The sequence below is a fragment of the Oncorhynchus keta genome, chromosome 28, assembly GCF_023373465.1.
Source record: "Oncorhynchus keta strain PuntledgeMale-10-30-2019 chromosome 28, Oket_V2, whole genome shotgun sequence".
NCBI lineage: Eukaryota > Metazoa > Chordata > Actinopteri > Salmoniformes > Salmonidae > Oncorhynchus > Oncorhynchus keta.
The window spans coordinates 12,225,967-12,242,394 of record NC_068448.1 but is presented as its reverse complement, the minus strand read 5'-3'; the positions used below and the strand labels follow the sequence as shown (position 1 = coordinate 12,242,394).

The 16,428-nt window shown below is 43.2% G+C and overlaps 1 protein-coding gene and 2 long non-coding RNA genes across 10 annotated transcripts in view; 2 read left to right on the top strand and 1 right to left on the bottom strand.

Moving 5' to 3' along the window:
• LOC118372332 (sodium channel protein type 8 subunit alpha-like) overlaps nt 1–16,428 on the bottom strand; it is a 202,394-nt gene that overhangs the window by 140,105 nt on the left and 45,861 nt on the right. The window lies entirely within an intron of this gene.
• On the top strand, nt 127–1,909 carry LOC118381956 (uncharacterized). Of its 2 annotated transcripts, XR_008085187.1 has the most exons (4): nt 127–281; nt 428–515; nt 649–913; nt 1,043–1,909. It is a non-coding gene; the product is annotated as an uncharacterized LOC118381956 (long non-coding RNA). The 2 variants fall into 2 exon arrangements; XR_004825210.2 differs by having other exon boundaries at nt 649–1,909.
• Nucleotides 5,336–7,356, top strand: LOC127913197 (uncharacterized). The gene is made up of 4 exons (XR_008085188.1): nt 5,336–5,522; nt 5,951–6,031; nt 6,153–6,216; nt 6,860–7,356. It is a non-coding gene; the product is annotated as an uncharacterized LOC127913197 (long non-coding RNA).

Sequence of the window (16,428 nt, the reverse complement as noted above, 5' to 3'; positions counted from 1 at the left end):
CAACTGTGATCCAGGTAAGAGTGGTGCTGTTTGTTTGTACTGAAACCCAGACACAAACACTGATATGTTCTATGCTGTTAGGCTTTTATCTGCATCAGATAATAGATGCCATGTTTTCTCTCTAGATTTGGGTTTGAAGGTAAAGCAGTCATGTAGACCTTCATCAGACACTGTCTGTGGGACACTGGAGGGGTTCTACTGTCTAGACCCAACTAAGGATGGTTGTAGAGCAGCCCAGAGACACAGCAGCTGTGAACCTGGTCAATACATCAGCCACACAGGTTGGTCTTCTGTCTCATCATAATACTCATCGTGTTGTCATAATTCAATTTAGTCAAGTTGGTAACTTCAGTGTGAATAATCATTAACAGTTAATGGAATTGAATTAGTAGGGGAAAAAACAAAATGCAATCATATATTTCTGCAGGAACAACGTCTACAAATACTGTGTGTGCTGACTGCACTGGTGATACTTATTCAGATGGATCATTAACATCCTGCCAGCCACACACACAGTAAGTTCACATATGTTTACAGACATCAAAAGTCTAAGGTAAATCAAACAGTATACTACAGTACAAATCTACAACAAAACAGAAAGTTGAATGATCAAATTGCTGTTTCAGACTGTTATATTATGTGTTACAGGTGTAAATCCTTAGGTCTTCAAGAACTAAGACCAGGAACTCATTGGTCCAATTCTGAATGTGGACCACAATCCTCAAGAATAGAACCTGGAATCATCATTGGTGTTGTTGTGGCATCAGTCCTAATAGCTCCTATAATAATAATAATAATAATAATAATAATAATAATAATAATAAGAAGAAGAAGAAGGATAATTGTAATTCTAAGGAAGGAAAGAAGTCTAACAAAAGTGACTTTTTCCCCAGTGACAGTAAATGCTGTAGAGGTATGTTGATATAATCTACATGTTGAACAGTCACTGTGCTAAGGTTAGCTGAGCAGATGATATTATTGTTCTACTTACTCTGGGCTGAACTAGAAATGTTTCATTGAGTAATATGTTACCTTCTATTAGGCATCATCAGATTTAGAGGAAACGCCAAGCAATGTAGTACAATGAAACAGAAGAAAGTACAGCATCTTGCAGGTGTTAGTTTTGTAAATGGTGAGTTGTCAAGAACTTCAGCCGCATGACTAAAGGTGCTCTATTACTTCACGTTATCAATGCAATGATGACAACTAAGATATGATCAAAGTGCTATGAAACTATAGCTTCACTTTCACACGGTCCTTGTTCATTACTGGTTTATTCTCCCACAGATTCAAGCTCTGACTGCACTCATCATTACAAATCTACACTATTTGTCAGTGTTTTTTGTGCACTAGTATCCCAAAGTATTAAGTGAAATCAATCATAGAAAACAGTATTGGCAGCAGTGACATTTTTTTTAAAGGTAAGGCTACTATTATATTATAAATATTTAGGTGACAACCTGGTTGACTTGGCGCTCAGGTACAGCTTGCTATGCGGTAGCAGAGAGAACAGTCTATGACTGGGGTGGCTGGAGTCCTTGACCATTTTTAGGGCCTTCCTCTGACACCGGTTAACCAATGCAAATGAATTGGAAAACATTCAACGCTTATTAATAGGACAACATTTAGCGTAATTGGGAACACATATGGCGCGGTGAGGAGTCAAAGGATCCTAGTCAGGCTATTGTTTGTGAAATCCAGATTCAATATAGGGCTTCATGTGTATCACATCTCTAGGCGATAGTGGGCTAAATCAATTAGAAATATAGCTGAAATGTGCAGGTTTTGTCATGATCTGGGATCAAAATAGGCGGGGGTGATTTCGGTTCCGTTTAGGCTATAGGTTACGCATAAGAACTCAGATGCACTGAAATTAATAGCCTGATTCAATGTGATTCTCCTGGATAAAAATCTGTTAAACTGTTTGGTCTATGAATACCGCTTCTATACCGATTCTATCTTTTTGGTCTCTTTCTAAAGGCATATCCTACCACTACTATTCTAAATTACAGAGATTTAGGATTACCAAGAACCCATGTTGAGTGTGAGCAAGACCTTCGATCGTCTAGTGGACTATGCAGAAATAATCGCGTAATTCATCATTGTTAAAGACTATATCTCTTTATATAATTTGGACTGTTGTTTTTACTAAGGCTTAGCAAACAAGGGGCAGCATATGCTTTTTACCCATTTCTATAACAATAGTTAGGCCTATATCCTCACATACCCACTCAATTCAAGCCCTACTTTTAACCATAAGACATCTCAGTGATTGTGTCTGTTAAACATGGCGCCTGCACGATACACTGAACCCACACATGGTGCCTGCATGATACACTGAACCAACACATGGTGCCTGTATGATACACTGAACCAACACATGGTGCCTGCATGATACACTGAACCCACACATGGTGCCTGTATGATACACTGAACCCACACATGGTGCCTGCATGATACACTGAACCCACACATGGTGCCTGCATGATACACTGAACCCACACATGGTGCCTGCATGATACACTGAACCCACACATGGTGCCTGCATGATACACTGAACCCACACATGGTGCCTGTATGATACACTGAACCCACACATGGTGCATGCATGATACACTGAACCCACACATGGTGCATGCATGATACACTGAACCCACACATGGTGCATGCATGATACACTGAACCCACACATGGTGCCTGCATGATACACTGAACCCACACATGGTGCCTGCATGATACACTGAACCCACACATGGTGCCTGTATGATACACTGAACCCACACATGGTGCCTGCATGATACACTGAACCCACACATGGTGCCTGCATGATACACTGAACCCACACATGGTGCCTGTATGATACACTGAACCCACACATGGTGCCTGCATGATACACTGAACCAACACATGGTGCCTGTATGATACACTGAACCAACACATGGTGCCTGTATGATACACTGAACCCACACATGGTGCCTGTATGATACACTGAACCCACACATGGTGCCTGCATGATACACTGAACCCACACATGGTGCATGCATGATACACTGAACCCACACATGGTGCCTGCATGATACACTGAACCCACACATGGTGCCTGCATGATACACTGAACCCACACATGGTGCATGCATGATACACTGAACCCACACATGGTGCCTGCATGATACACTGAACCCACACATGGTGCATGCATGATACACTGAACCCACACATGGTGCCTGTATGATACACTGAACCCACACATGGTGCCTGTATGATACACTGAACCCACACATGGTGCCTGTATGATACACTGAACCAACACATGGTGCCTGTATGATACACTGAACCCACACATGGTGCCTGCATGATACACTGAACCCACACATGGTGCCTGCATGATACACTGAACCCACACATGGTGCCTGTATGATACACTGAACCCACACATGGTGCCTGTATGATACACTGAACCCACACATGGTGCCTGCATGATACACTGAACCCACACATGGTGCCTGCATGATACACTGAACCCACACATGGTGCCTGCATGATACACTGAACCCACACATGGTGCCTGCATGATACACTGAACCCACACATGGTGCCTGTATGATACACTGAACCCACACATGGTGCCTGCATGATACACTGAACCCACACATGGTGCCTGCATGATACACTGAACCCACACATGGTGCCTGTATGATACACTGAACCCACACATGGTGCCTGCATGATACACTGAACCCACACATGGTGCCTGCATGATACACTGAACCCACACATGGTGCCTGTATGATACACTGAACCCACACATGGTGCCTGCATGATACACTGAACCCACACATGGTGCCTGCATGATACACTGAACCCACACATGGTGCCTGCATGATACACTGAACCCACACATGGCACCTGCACGATACACTGAACCCACACATGGTGCCTGTATGATACACTGAACCCACATGGTGCCTGCATGATACACTGAACCCACACATGGTGCCTGCATGATACACTGAACCCACACATGGTGCCTGTATGATACACTGAACCCACACATGGTGCCTGCATGATACACTGAACCCACACATGGTGCCTGCATGATACACTGAACCCACACATGGTGCCTGTATGATACACTGAACCCACACATGGTGCCTGCATGATACACTGAACCCACACATGGTGCCTGTATGATACACTGAACCCACACATGGTGCCTGCATGATACACTGAACCCACACATGGTGCCTGTATGATACACTGAACCCACACATGGTGCCTGCATGATACACTGAACCCACACATGGTGCCTGTATGATACACTGAACCCACACATGGTGCCTGTATGATACACTGAACCCACACATGGTGCCTGTATGATACACTGAACCCACACATGGTGCCTGTATGATACACTGAACCCACACATGGTGCCTGTATGATACACTGAACCCACACATGGTGCCTGTATGATACAACATTAGAATACAAGTAGTACTAATCATTAAGGTTGTTGTCAGCATTTCTTTCAACTGCACAATATGCATGAATTCAAAAACGTTCTGCTGAGTTGGCCCTAGAAAATGTAGCCTAGATAGTATCACTTCTTCACTTCTTTTCTCTCCACAGTTCTGAGGGAAACACATTCACCCAAAAGCACCTTTTTACTGAATTACCTTTGACATATAATTTACAATTGATAGTCTTTTAACATCCCCCACAAACCAAATAGTTGTAACCTACAACTAGATGCGAACTCATCGAACTGAACAAATCGAACTGAACAAATAAAAGAGCAATGGACTTTTAAAAACGTCCCTAACATTCCCTGTATACAACTGTACATGTTGGTTTCACTCTTAAGGAAGGTTTCCTTCATTAAACACCTCTCTTCCTTTTTTCTATCTCTACAATTAATGGACAAATGGATTTAGTTAAATTAATCTAACACCAATACAACTATTTGCAGTTTAGCAGTATTATCATGATGAATTTGTCAGACTACTAGGACAGATGGTAAAGAGAATGTAATTCTAAACCTGCAAACCTTGGCTATTTTCAATTCTCTGCCTGTTTCGTTAAAAAAACTGCAAAAATACTGCAGGGACTTTCCTAGTCATATAACACATGCAGAACCTGCTCCACCTGTCCCACCATGCCTTCATGCCCTCCTGATCTGAAAGAACTGGACAGGGGAAAACAAATACCATAATGCTGTCTCCTGTTCAGATCAATGACAATGAAAGAAAGGAGATAGAGGAAGCCACTGTAGACTATTGAGATGCACCCCTACAGTTGGCTGTGACTGCCTTGTTATCAGTCTTGTGTTTCTCTCCCTCAGGAATGGCAGACCAAGGAGCTGCTCTCACTTATGACTCCACTGTCTGATGAAGAAACAAAGCCGCTTGATGACAATGGATCCTCCTCAAGAGGTCAAAGGGCAGACAAACCTCTCAGGCAGTAACATCCCAGTCTGCTTCAGTGGCCCAGAAATCAGGAGCAAACCCACACTCAGAGATGGATAGGTAAGAGATAGCATATCATAATCAAACACAGACTCAAAGGAATAGGGTTTTAGGATAAACGCGTTAAATAAGGTCTGAGGTTAAAACAGGCTTAGGCAATCTTATACGTTTTGTTCTATGGGATAATTTGATGAATTATGAAGCGTTTATGTGCTTTTTATGGTGACATAAATACTTAGAAATTCACAAAAAGTCACGTTAGCTGATGATTATCTCATAGAACGAAACTCCTAAGCATGTGTTTACCACAGACCTTATTTTCTACACTCATCCAAAAACCCCACCAAAACGGCATTAATTTCCCCAGAGGCTTTGTCCAACAAACCATGAAGGAGTTAATGCCTACAAAAAGACACCATTGCTATTTCTCTATAGTAGTGTTGTAGTAACTAGGCTTATTGTCCTTGTCCTGTGTGTGTATGAACCAGTGATGATTCGCTCACCCCCTGCCATGTCAGCTGACCAGGAATGAGGCAAGCCGCCTCGTTACCCCCGAGACTGTCTGGAGGGTAAGATACAGGATATAGGTCTCTCCATGGGTGGGAGATGGATATTTAAGCTAATCAACACTCCCTTTATTTTACTGACTTTTTGAATGATTGATCCATTCATCCTTCCATCCCTTCCCAGCATTCCTCTCCTCTGAGGACCCAGCGAGGGTGGAGCACAGTGAGACACTTCTACAGCCAGAGAGGTGAGAGGTCACATGGTTTAGATGGTAAATATTTATATCACGTAAGCAAAAGGGAATATGTTCCATCATCTACAGTACCAGTCAAAAGTTTGGACACTTACTCATTCAAGGGTTTTTCTTTATTTGTACTATTTTCTACATTGTCGAATAATCATGAAGACATCAAAACTATGAAATAACACATATGGAATCATGTAGTAACCAAAAAAGTGTTAAATATTCATTTACATTAGTGAAATTGTCCACTGATTCATGTAGTTTCTCTCCCCTTTTGACTGTTGATTTCCTCTCAGGAACCCACATTTGTTCTTTGTTATTCTGAAAGTAATTTGTGTAGCGTGTACTTTTCCCCACTCATTCACCCCGTCTCTTTATGTAGTTTATACATATTTGGTGGCCTGATTGCATCCAGACTATGTCAAATTCTGAACACAATGCCCATCCTGGCAGATCTGAACCTAATGCGAGCACAATGGGACTTTCGTGAATCCAAACTTAATGCAGCTTGGAGTTATCGGATGACAGGAGTCACCTTTAAGTGCCTTCAAAGTAATAGATATGTAAGATGCTACATATCTATTACATTGAGTGTTGTATATACATAACATGACTAAATATGTTTATTTCTGTGTTGCACTGGCAGTCAAGAAATGGAACAGCAAGGCCACAGAACATGACATACGCAGAGCTGTGGGAGACCACCTGAAGCATTCCCCTGGTAGAGCCAGAGGATGGGGTTTACCACACCAACACCAAACGTCTTCAACAGGCATGAAAAGTGGGATTGATCTGTTTGATCCATTTTATTTGTTTGAGTTTTCATTAGTTGAATCCTTTGACTTATTGTTGATTTAAAATTAAAATAAAATACAAAAACGCACTGGATTGGTTCAAATGTGATACTAAACTTACATTATTTTGACACAGAGGAAGATATACTGAATTTATACTGTTTTTGATTATATGATGGACCAAAATATATGTTACTTTAGCACATGTTTGTTCATTAATTTTGCAAGAATGTTGATTGGTCGGTCATTGGGTTCATTAGTTTAGCAACATATTGATGCCATTGATTAAAAGAGAAAGAATATGATGTAATATTCAACGCTTGTATTAGTCCATTGTTTGTAAAAAATATAATCGTAAAAAAATTGTCAGTTGGTTGCATAAATAATGACGATTACTAAATGTTACTTGTAATATCAAAACCGAATTGAAACGCCTTTGATAAAATGTAATGGCAATAATTCACTTAATGGTAAGGTATGGAATAATAAATGCATCCTTTTTCACTCTGGATGTTGTAACGATCGTCTGCGGTGGAAGAAGGTGAGGACCAAAGCGCAGCGTGGTAAGTGTTCATGTTTTTAATACAATAACTGAACACTGAACAAAACAATAAACGACAAATGAACAGTCCCGTAAGGTGAAATGGAAGCAACACTAAACAGGAAATAATCACCCACAAAACACAGATGGGAAAAGGATACCTAAGTATGATTCTCAATCAGAGACAACGAACGACACCTGCCTCTGATTGAGAACCATACCAGGCCAAACACAAAACCACAACATAGAAAAAAGAACATAACTACCCACCCCAACTCATGCCCTGACCAAACTAAAATAAAGACATAACTAAGGAACTAAGGTCAGAACGTGACAGATGTTTGAAATATGAGTAGGTGATGATTTGAGTCAGTCTTCTTCATTAGTGGAATAAAGACAATTAGCACAAAGGTTGTACAGAAATACTGTGTGTAAATACTGGAGTGATGTGGGATGTTAATAAAATGTCCATAGACCAATTTTTTTTATACTGAGTTCATGTGTATAGGCTGCAAGTACGTTGAAATTAAGTTGTTTTCAAGTCGTTGAAACTTTCAACCAAAACTAAACAGAGATTGGACATCGGGCATAGTCGTCTTTTCGACTACATTTTGCCAAGTGGGTATAGCCTGCTACATCTTCCACCCTCTCAGGCCAGAGGCATTTTGCTAGGTGGGTATAGCCTGCTACATCTTCCATCCTCTCAGGCCAGAGGCATTTTGCTAGGTGGGTATAGCCTGCTACATCTTCCATCCTCTCAGGCCAGAGGCATTTTGCTAGGTGGGTATAGCCTGCTACATCTTCCATCCTCTCAGGTCAGAGGCATTTTGCTAGGTGGGTATAGCCTGCTACATCTTCCATCCTCTCAGGCCAGAGGCATTTTGCTAGGTGGGTATAGCCTGCTACATCTTCCATCCTCTCAGGCCAGAGGCATTTTGCTAGGTGGGTATAGCCTGCTACATCTTCCATCCTCTCAGGCCAGAGGCATTTTGCTAGGTGGGTATAGCCTGCTACATCTTCCATCCTCTCAGGCCAGAGGCATTTTGCTAGGTGGGTATAGCCTGCTACATCTTCCATCCTCTCAGGCCAGAGGCATTTTGCTAGGTGGGTATAGCCTGCTACATCTTCCATCCTCTCAGGCCAGAGGCATTTTGCTAGGTGGGTATAGCCTGCTACATCTTCCATCCTCTCAGGCCAGAGGCATTTTGCTAGGTGGGTATAGCCTGCTACATCTTCCACCCTCTCAGGCCAGAGGCATTTTGCTAGGTGGGTATAGCCTGCTACATCTTCCATCCTCTCAGGTCAGAGGCATTTTGCTAGGTGGGTATAGCCTGCTACATCTTCCACCCTCTCAGGCCAGAGGCATTTTGCTAGGTGGGTATAGCCTGCTACATCTTCCATCCTCTCAGGCCAGAGGCATTTTGCTAGGTGGGTATAGCCTGCTACATCTTCCATCCTCTCAGGCCAGAGAAAGAATGTATGAATTAATGGTTGGATCAGAATCACAGTTATCATTGACCATTACAGAGAATTAGGTCAAACCACAAGTCTAAATCCTTATCTCCATCCATGACTAATTTAGGAAAGGGCTGATTTTAACTCCACCGAAGGACAAATCCAAACTGGCTTCCCTTCATATTTTTTGGGGGTTCCACCAGAATCAAATCAAATCTAAGTTTATTTGTCACGTGCGCCGAATACAGACCTTACAGTGAAATGCTTACTTACAGGCCCTAACCAACAGTGCGATTTAAAAAAAGAAAGTAAATAATAGGTATTAGGTGAACAATAGATAAGTAAAGAAATCAATACGACATTGAAAAATAACAGTAGCGAGGCTATATACAGGCACCGGTTTGTCGGGCTAATTGAGGTAGTATGCACATGTAGGTACTGTTAAAGTGGCTATACATCTTTGTCTTGATCACGTTGAGGAGAGGTTGTTATCCTGGCACCACACGGCGACCTCCTCCCTATAGGCTGTCTCGTCGTTGTCGGTGATCAGGCCTACCACTGTTGTGTCATCGGCAAATTAAATGATGGTGTTGGAGTCGTGCCTGGCCATGCAGTCATGAGTGAACAGGGAGTACAGGAGGGGGCTGAGCACCTACTCCTGAGGGGCCCCTGTGTTGTGGATCAGCGTGGCAGATCCTACCCTCACCACCTCGGGGGCAACACGTCAGGAAGTCCAGGATCCAGTTGTGACTTCCAGTTGCAGAGGGAGGTGTTTAGTCCCAGGGTCCTTAGCTTACTGATGAGCTTTGAAAGCTGAGCTGTAGTCAATGAATAGCATTCTCACATAGGTGTTCCTTTTGTCCAGGTGTGAAAGGGCAGTGTGGAGGGAAATAGAGATTGCATCATCTGTAAATCTGTTGGGGCAGTATGCAAATTGGAGTGGGTCCAGGGTTTCTGGGATGATGCTGTTCATGTGATCCATGACCAACCTTTCAAAGCACTTCATGGCTACAGACGTGAGTGCTATGGGTCGGGAGTCAGTTAGGTAGGTTACCTTAGTGTTCTTGGGCATAGGCACAATGGTTGTCTGCTTAAAACATGTTGGTATTACAGACTCGGACAGGGAGAGGTTGAAAATGTCAGTGAAGACATTTGTCAGTTGGTCAGCTCATGCTCGCAGTACACGTCCTGGTAATCCGTCTGGCCCTGCGGCCTTGTGAATGTTGACCTGTTTAAAGGTCTTACTCACATTGGCTGCGGAGAGCGTGATTACACAGTCGTCCAGAACAGCTGGTGCTTTCATGCATGTTTTAGTGTTATTTGCCTTGAAGCGAGCATATTAGTGGTTTAGCTCGTTTGGTAGGCTCGTGTCACTGGGCAGCTCTTGGCTTTGCTTCCCTTTGTTGCCTGTAATGGTTTGCAAGCCCTGCCACATCCGACGAGCGTCAGAGCTTGTGTAGTACAATTTATTATGGTCAGATTTGCCAAATGGAGATTGAGGGAGAGCTTTGTATGCGTCTCTGTGTGTGGAATATAGGTGGTCCAGCGTTTTCTTTTCCTCTGGTTGCACATTTAACATGCTGATAGAAAATAGGTAAAACATATTTAAGTTTCCATGCATTGTTTCTGGCTACTAGGAGCTGGGTGAGCGTTTTCTTATTTGCTTATGGTGGAATACAGGTCATTCAATGCTGTCTTAGTGCCAGCCTCTGACTGTGGTGGTATGGACACAGCTATGAATAATACAGGTGAAAACTCTCTAGGTAGATAGTGTGGTCTACAGCTTATCATGAGAAACTCTACCTCAGACGAGCAAAAGTTCAAGACATCCTTAAATATTGTGCACCAGCTGTTATTTGCAACAATACATAGCCCGCCGCCCCTTGTCTTACCAGACGCCGCTGTTCTATCCTGCTGGTACAGTGTATAACCAGCCAGCTGTATGTTGATATTGTCGTTGTTCATCCACGACTCTGTGAAGCATAAAATGTTACAGTTTTTAATGTCCCGTTGGTAGTGTAATCTTCTGGGTAGCTCGTCGATTTTATTCTCAAAAGATTGCACGTTTACGAGCAGAATGGATTGAAGTGGTGGTTTATTTGATCGCCTACGAATTCTCAGCAGGCAGCCTGCTCTTCGGGACATCTTTCTCCGCCCCCTCTTCCCAGTATATCCTTAGCATCGGGCTCGTCAGAGTCGTGAAAGGAAAAGAAGGATTATGCTAGTCCGTGGTGAGTAGTTGGAGACCTGATGTCTAGAAGTTATTTTCGGTCATAAGAGATGGTAGCGGCAACATAATGAGTAAAAAAATGAATTACAAACAATGCAAATAAACAAACAAAAAACACAATCGGTTGGAGGAACATAAAACGTCTACCTTCTTCTCCGGCATAATCTTGTAGCCTATAGAGAATGTGCCCATTCAGGCATGGGCACGTGCGTTCTACACAATACATTTTGCAGTGTGAAATCAACACTTAGAGTTGATTTTAATACTACCCCGGAAAACATATGGTCCCACTCTACAGAGTTTAAAAAGTACTCTGATCATAGTGTTACATTTTTTTTTTTTTAATTCACCTTACATTTTTTTTATTTAATTCACCCCTCATAAATGTAACGGACATATACCAGGAGCTCTGCCAGGCCCTGTTGACTCATCCAGCTGTAACGCATGTCATTCACTGGCTTGTATGCAAAGCAGAAATGCTTTAAAAACATCTCCTGCCATGTCATGGATGCGTTGTGAAACAGTGTTGTTTGATGAAGGCATTGTCTGTATAGTTTTTGTTGGCCTTTTCCCCCAGCATTGTCCCAGCCATATCCGCGGCAGCAGGAAGAATTAAGTCCTCCTCAATAGTATGGGGCTTGCCTGTCCTAGCCACTCAGTAGGTCACCATATAAGACGCTTCTAGCCCCTTCTTATTAATGGTATCTGTTGCTTTTACTACTCGAAAGTCATCTTTAATTAATCTCACTTAAACTCCTGTGGTTTATTTTTCTAACTGTCATGTTCTGTTTCTAAATGTCTGTGCAAGAGTGAAGGTTTCCTGCGAGAGATTAACGGTTAATGTGATTGGATGTCAATTCTTTGACTAGGCTACCTGTCACGTCCTGGCCTTAGTTCCTTTTTTATGTCTCTGTTTTCATCAGAAGAGGAAGACAATCGTTACAGAACTACCCACCACCAAAAAAGGACCAAGCAGCGTGGTAACCAGGAACAGAGGGTTCTGGACTCCTGGACTTGGGAGGAGATACTGGAAGGCAAAGGACCCTGGGCACAGGCTGGGAAATATCGTCGACCCAAGGAAGAACTGGAGGCAGCGAAAGCTGAGCGGCGGCGATATGAGGTAAGGCAGCGCAACAGGCATGAGAGGCAGGGTGACACACGGGGAGATTGGCGGAGTCAGGAGATAGACCTGAGCCAACTCCCCGTGCTTACCGGAAGAAGCACAGTACTGGTCAGGCACCGTGTTATGCGGTTAAGCGCACGGTGTCGCCAGTACGCGCTCATAGCCCGGTGCGCTATAGCTGGGAGGGTGCAGTGTGTCCTATGCCTGCGCTCCGTCCGTGCCTAGCAAATGTGGGTATTGAGCCTAAGGGAGAGGTGCGAGTGGTATGCACCAGATCTCCAGTGCTCACCCACAGCCCGGTTCAACCTGTGCCTGCACTCTGGAGGGTCCGGGCTAAAGTGGCCATCCAGCCTGGAGGAGTGGTGCCAAGGCTGCACACCAGAGCTCCAGTGCTCCCCCACAGCCCGGTCCATCCGGTGCCTTCTCCATGCACCAGGCCTCCTGTAGGTCTCCCCAGCCTGGTGGGTCCTGTGGCAGTCCCACGCACCAGGCTGTCTCTCCGTCTCCTCTCTCCAGGTTCGCCCGTCTGTCCGGAGCTGCCATAGCCGCCCGTCAGTCAGGAGCTGCCCATCAGTCAGGAGCTGCCAGAGCCGCCCGTCAGTCAGGAGCTGCCCATCAGTCAGGAGCCGCCCGTCAGTCAGGAGCTGCCCATCAGTCAGGAGCTGCCAGAGCCGCCCGTCAGTCAGGAGCTGCCCGTCAGTCAGGAGCTGCCAGAGCCGCCCGTCAGTCAGGAGCTGCCAGAGCCGCGTTTGTTGCACCTGTTATAACTGTTCATTTATCATTTTGTTATTTTTATCCGTGTATTCATTCTGGATTAAAAGTATTATGGATACGTACCACGCTGCACTTTGGTCCTCCTCTCCTTCTCCCGACAATGACAATCGTTACACTACCTGTATTTGACATTGTGTTGTTACTTCGCTGAACACGAGATGGTTTCATTTTATTTTTTGGCAGTGAAACGAGGTTACTCGGGCGATAAAAAAAAACTCTCCCAAATGCATATCCCCTTTGGAAAATATTAATGTACTGTTTGAAAATGTGGATTTAAAAAATGACAGCATTGCACATACGCACCCCTGGGGGTACGCGTACCTCAGTTTGGGAATACCTGCTCTAGAAGGTATCCCATAGGCTATAGAAATATTGAGTTAGACTGGTACTTTATAAATCAACTGGTTTTACTCAAAAAGTGTTTAACAGTTTTTATTTTGTGAAAAAAATGACTTCAACATCACCAATAAATCTGTCTACAGAAAAAAGACAACGGAAATTTGAGACTATTGTAAATCTCTCTGTTTACATAGTAAAGGAATGTAATGTGTGTACATCTTGTTTGTGAAGAACTGGATAAAACAAAGCAAAGTTGCTGTGTTTATTATTTGAAATGCATGGAGGATGCCTGCTTCAAAAATATTCATTTTTTAGAAATATATCCTTACCTCTGCCTAAACAGTATAAAGTTTTATTTTTTATTTTATTTATTTATTTCACCTTTATTTAACCAGGTAGGCAAGTTGAGAACAAGTTCTCATTTACAATTGCGACCTGGCCAAGATAAAGCAAAGCAGTTTGACAGATACAACGACACAGAGTTACACATGGAGTAAAACAAACATACAGTCAATAATACAGTATAAACAAGTCTATATACAATGTGAGCAAATGAGGTGAGAAGGGAGGTAAAGGCAAAAAGGCCATGGTGGCAAAGTAAATACAATATAGCAAGTAAAACACTGGAATGGTAGTTTTGCAATGGAAGAATGTGCAAGGTAGAAATAAAACTAATGGGGTGAAAGGAGCAAAATAAATCAATTAAATACAGTTGGGAAAGAGGTAGTTGTTTGGGCTAAATTATAGGTGGGCTATGTACAGGTGCAGTAATCTGTAAGATGCTCTGACAGTTGGTGCTTAAAGCTAGTGAGGGAGATAAGTTTCCAGTTTCAGAGATTTTTGTAGTTCGTTCCAGTCATTGCCAGCAGAGAACTGGAAGGAGAGGCGGCCAAAGAAAGAATTGGTTTTGGGGGTGACTAGAGAGATATACCTGCTGGAGCGTGTGCTACAGGTGGGAGATGCTATGGTGACCAGCGAGCTAAGATAAGGGGGGACTTTACCTAGCAGGGTCTTGTAGATGACATGGAGCCAGTGAGTTTGGCGACGAGTATGAAGCGAGGGCCAGCCAACGAGAGCGTACAGGTCACAATGGTGGGTAGTATATGGGGCTTTGGTGACAAAACGGATTGCACTGTGATAGACTGCATCCAATTTGTTGAGTAGGGTATTGGAGGCTATTTTGTAAATGACATCGTAGAGCACTTCGCTTTATAACAGGTGACAGTTTTAATACTCATCTATTTACAATGTGTTAATGAGCCTATACAATGGGACATTGGTACTTTCTCACTTGGACATTAAACTATTTATCTTAGTTGGAAGTGTACCTTACCTATCATAGTTCATGAAGGTGAAAATATGAAGAGGAAGTGTAGAGTAGAAACAAAGTTATCAGATGATAATGATCACAAGTTCCATTCTCCTCCTCCAGCATTCTCACGAGTCCCTCACACCTTCACGTAAACAAGAGAACTGAAAGTAAAGGATGTTCACAGATTTTTTTTAACCTTTTATTCAACTAGGCAAGTCAGTTAAGAACAAATTCTCATTTACAATGACGGCCTACACCGGCCAAACACAGATGACGCTGGGCCAATGGTGCGCCGCACTACGGAATCCCAATCACGGCCGGTTGTGATACAGCCTGGATTCAAACGAGGGTTTCTGAAGTGACACCTCTAGCACTGAGATGCAGTGCCTTAGACCGCTGCACCCCTCAGGAGCCCCAGAAAGCTACATTCACAGTGTATTTGAAAGGACTTTAGGTGTGCTCGATCTAGGCACAATGGAAACAACCGAAGTGTCCAAAAAGTGTAAACTCTGCCTGCCAGTTAAGCTAAATCATGAGCACCTGAAGTATTTATATAATTTCAAATATTTGATCGAGGTCTGATTCACATAGATAGCTATATAGCCTAATCTACACACTCAAAGCATGTTCATACCTTCCTAGACAATACCTTTAGCTGGGCCAACCTGTGCTTCACTACCTTCCTGGACATGGTCTGTAGCTGGACCAACCTGTCCTTCACTACCTTCCTGGACATGGCCTGTAGCTGAACTAACCTGTCCTTTACTATCTTCCTGGACATGGCCTATAGCTGGACCAACCTGTCCTTCACTACCTTCCTGGACATGGCCTGTAGCTGAACCAACCTGTCCTCTGCTGTTGTCTCAACTTATCCTGCTGGCCTTTAGCAGTGATCAGCTCTCCTTCCTTTATGGACAGAGTTCTACACAAGGAACTCACTGTACCTTCAGAGTACAGTATTGATTGGGATAACATACCATAAGAGTTTCAGCTTTAATTGACAGGATTGTTCACACCTATCCAAACCTTTCAGATCTCAGGGGGTGAGAGCTAAGGGTTGATTTGGGATTTGAGGCTCATCCTCCCACAGTTTAAGCTCTAAAGCTGTGTTTGATACTGTATCTCCATGCGTACACACCAGAAGATTCATGATGCTTCCTAGCACCATGCAAGATTAGATTAGTTTTAGGTCAAATTTCAGAAAATAACATTACATGCAGCCAATATATTGATTTAAAATGTTAACAAATTATTAACTCCTTTCTCTGACCAAGTTAACTAAGGGTTAACCTCATTCTGTATGGCTTGGTGTCTGTCTCAGATTGAGTTGCTATCTGTCCAACAGGGCTAGGAACCCTCCATGTTCAGGACCCCTCCCAGAGCTGGCATCTCAGCCTGTGGATCTTCTCTTCTATCCTGGCTGTATGCTGGCCCTTCTCCTGCACCTCCTTCTCCACCTACCTCTGATTCCTGACCTCCTCTGATAGACACACTATCAACTCCACCTTTAATTCCAAGAAACACATAGAAAAGTATGTGAGATGAAGGTTACTTCAGCGCCGCATTTTCACTATTTTTTATATACATTTCTCTTTTCATTAGTTGGATTTTAGTTTGACAGGTTTTATATTTAATTCTAGATGTGTG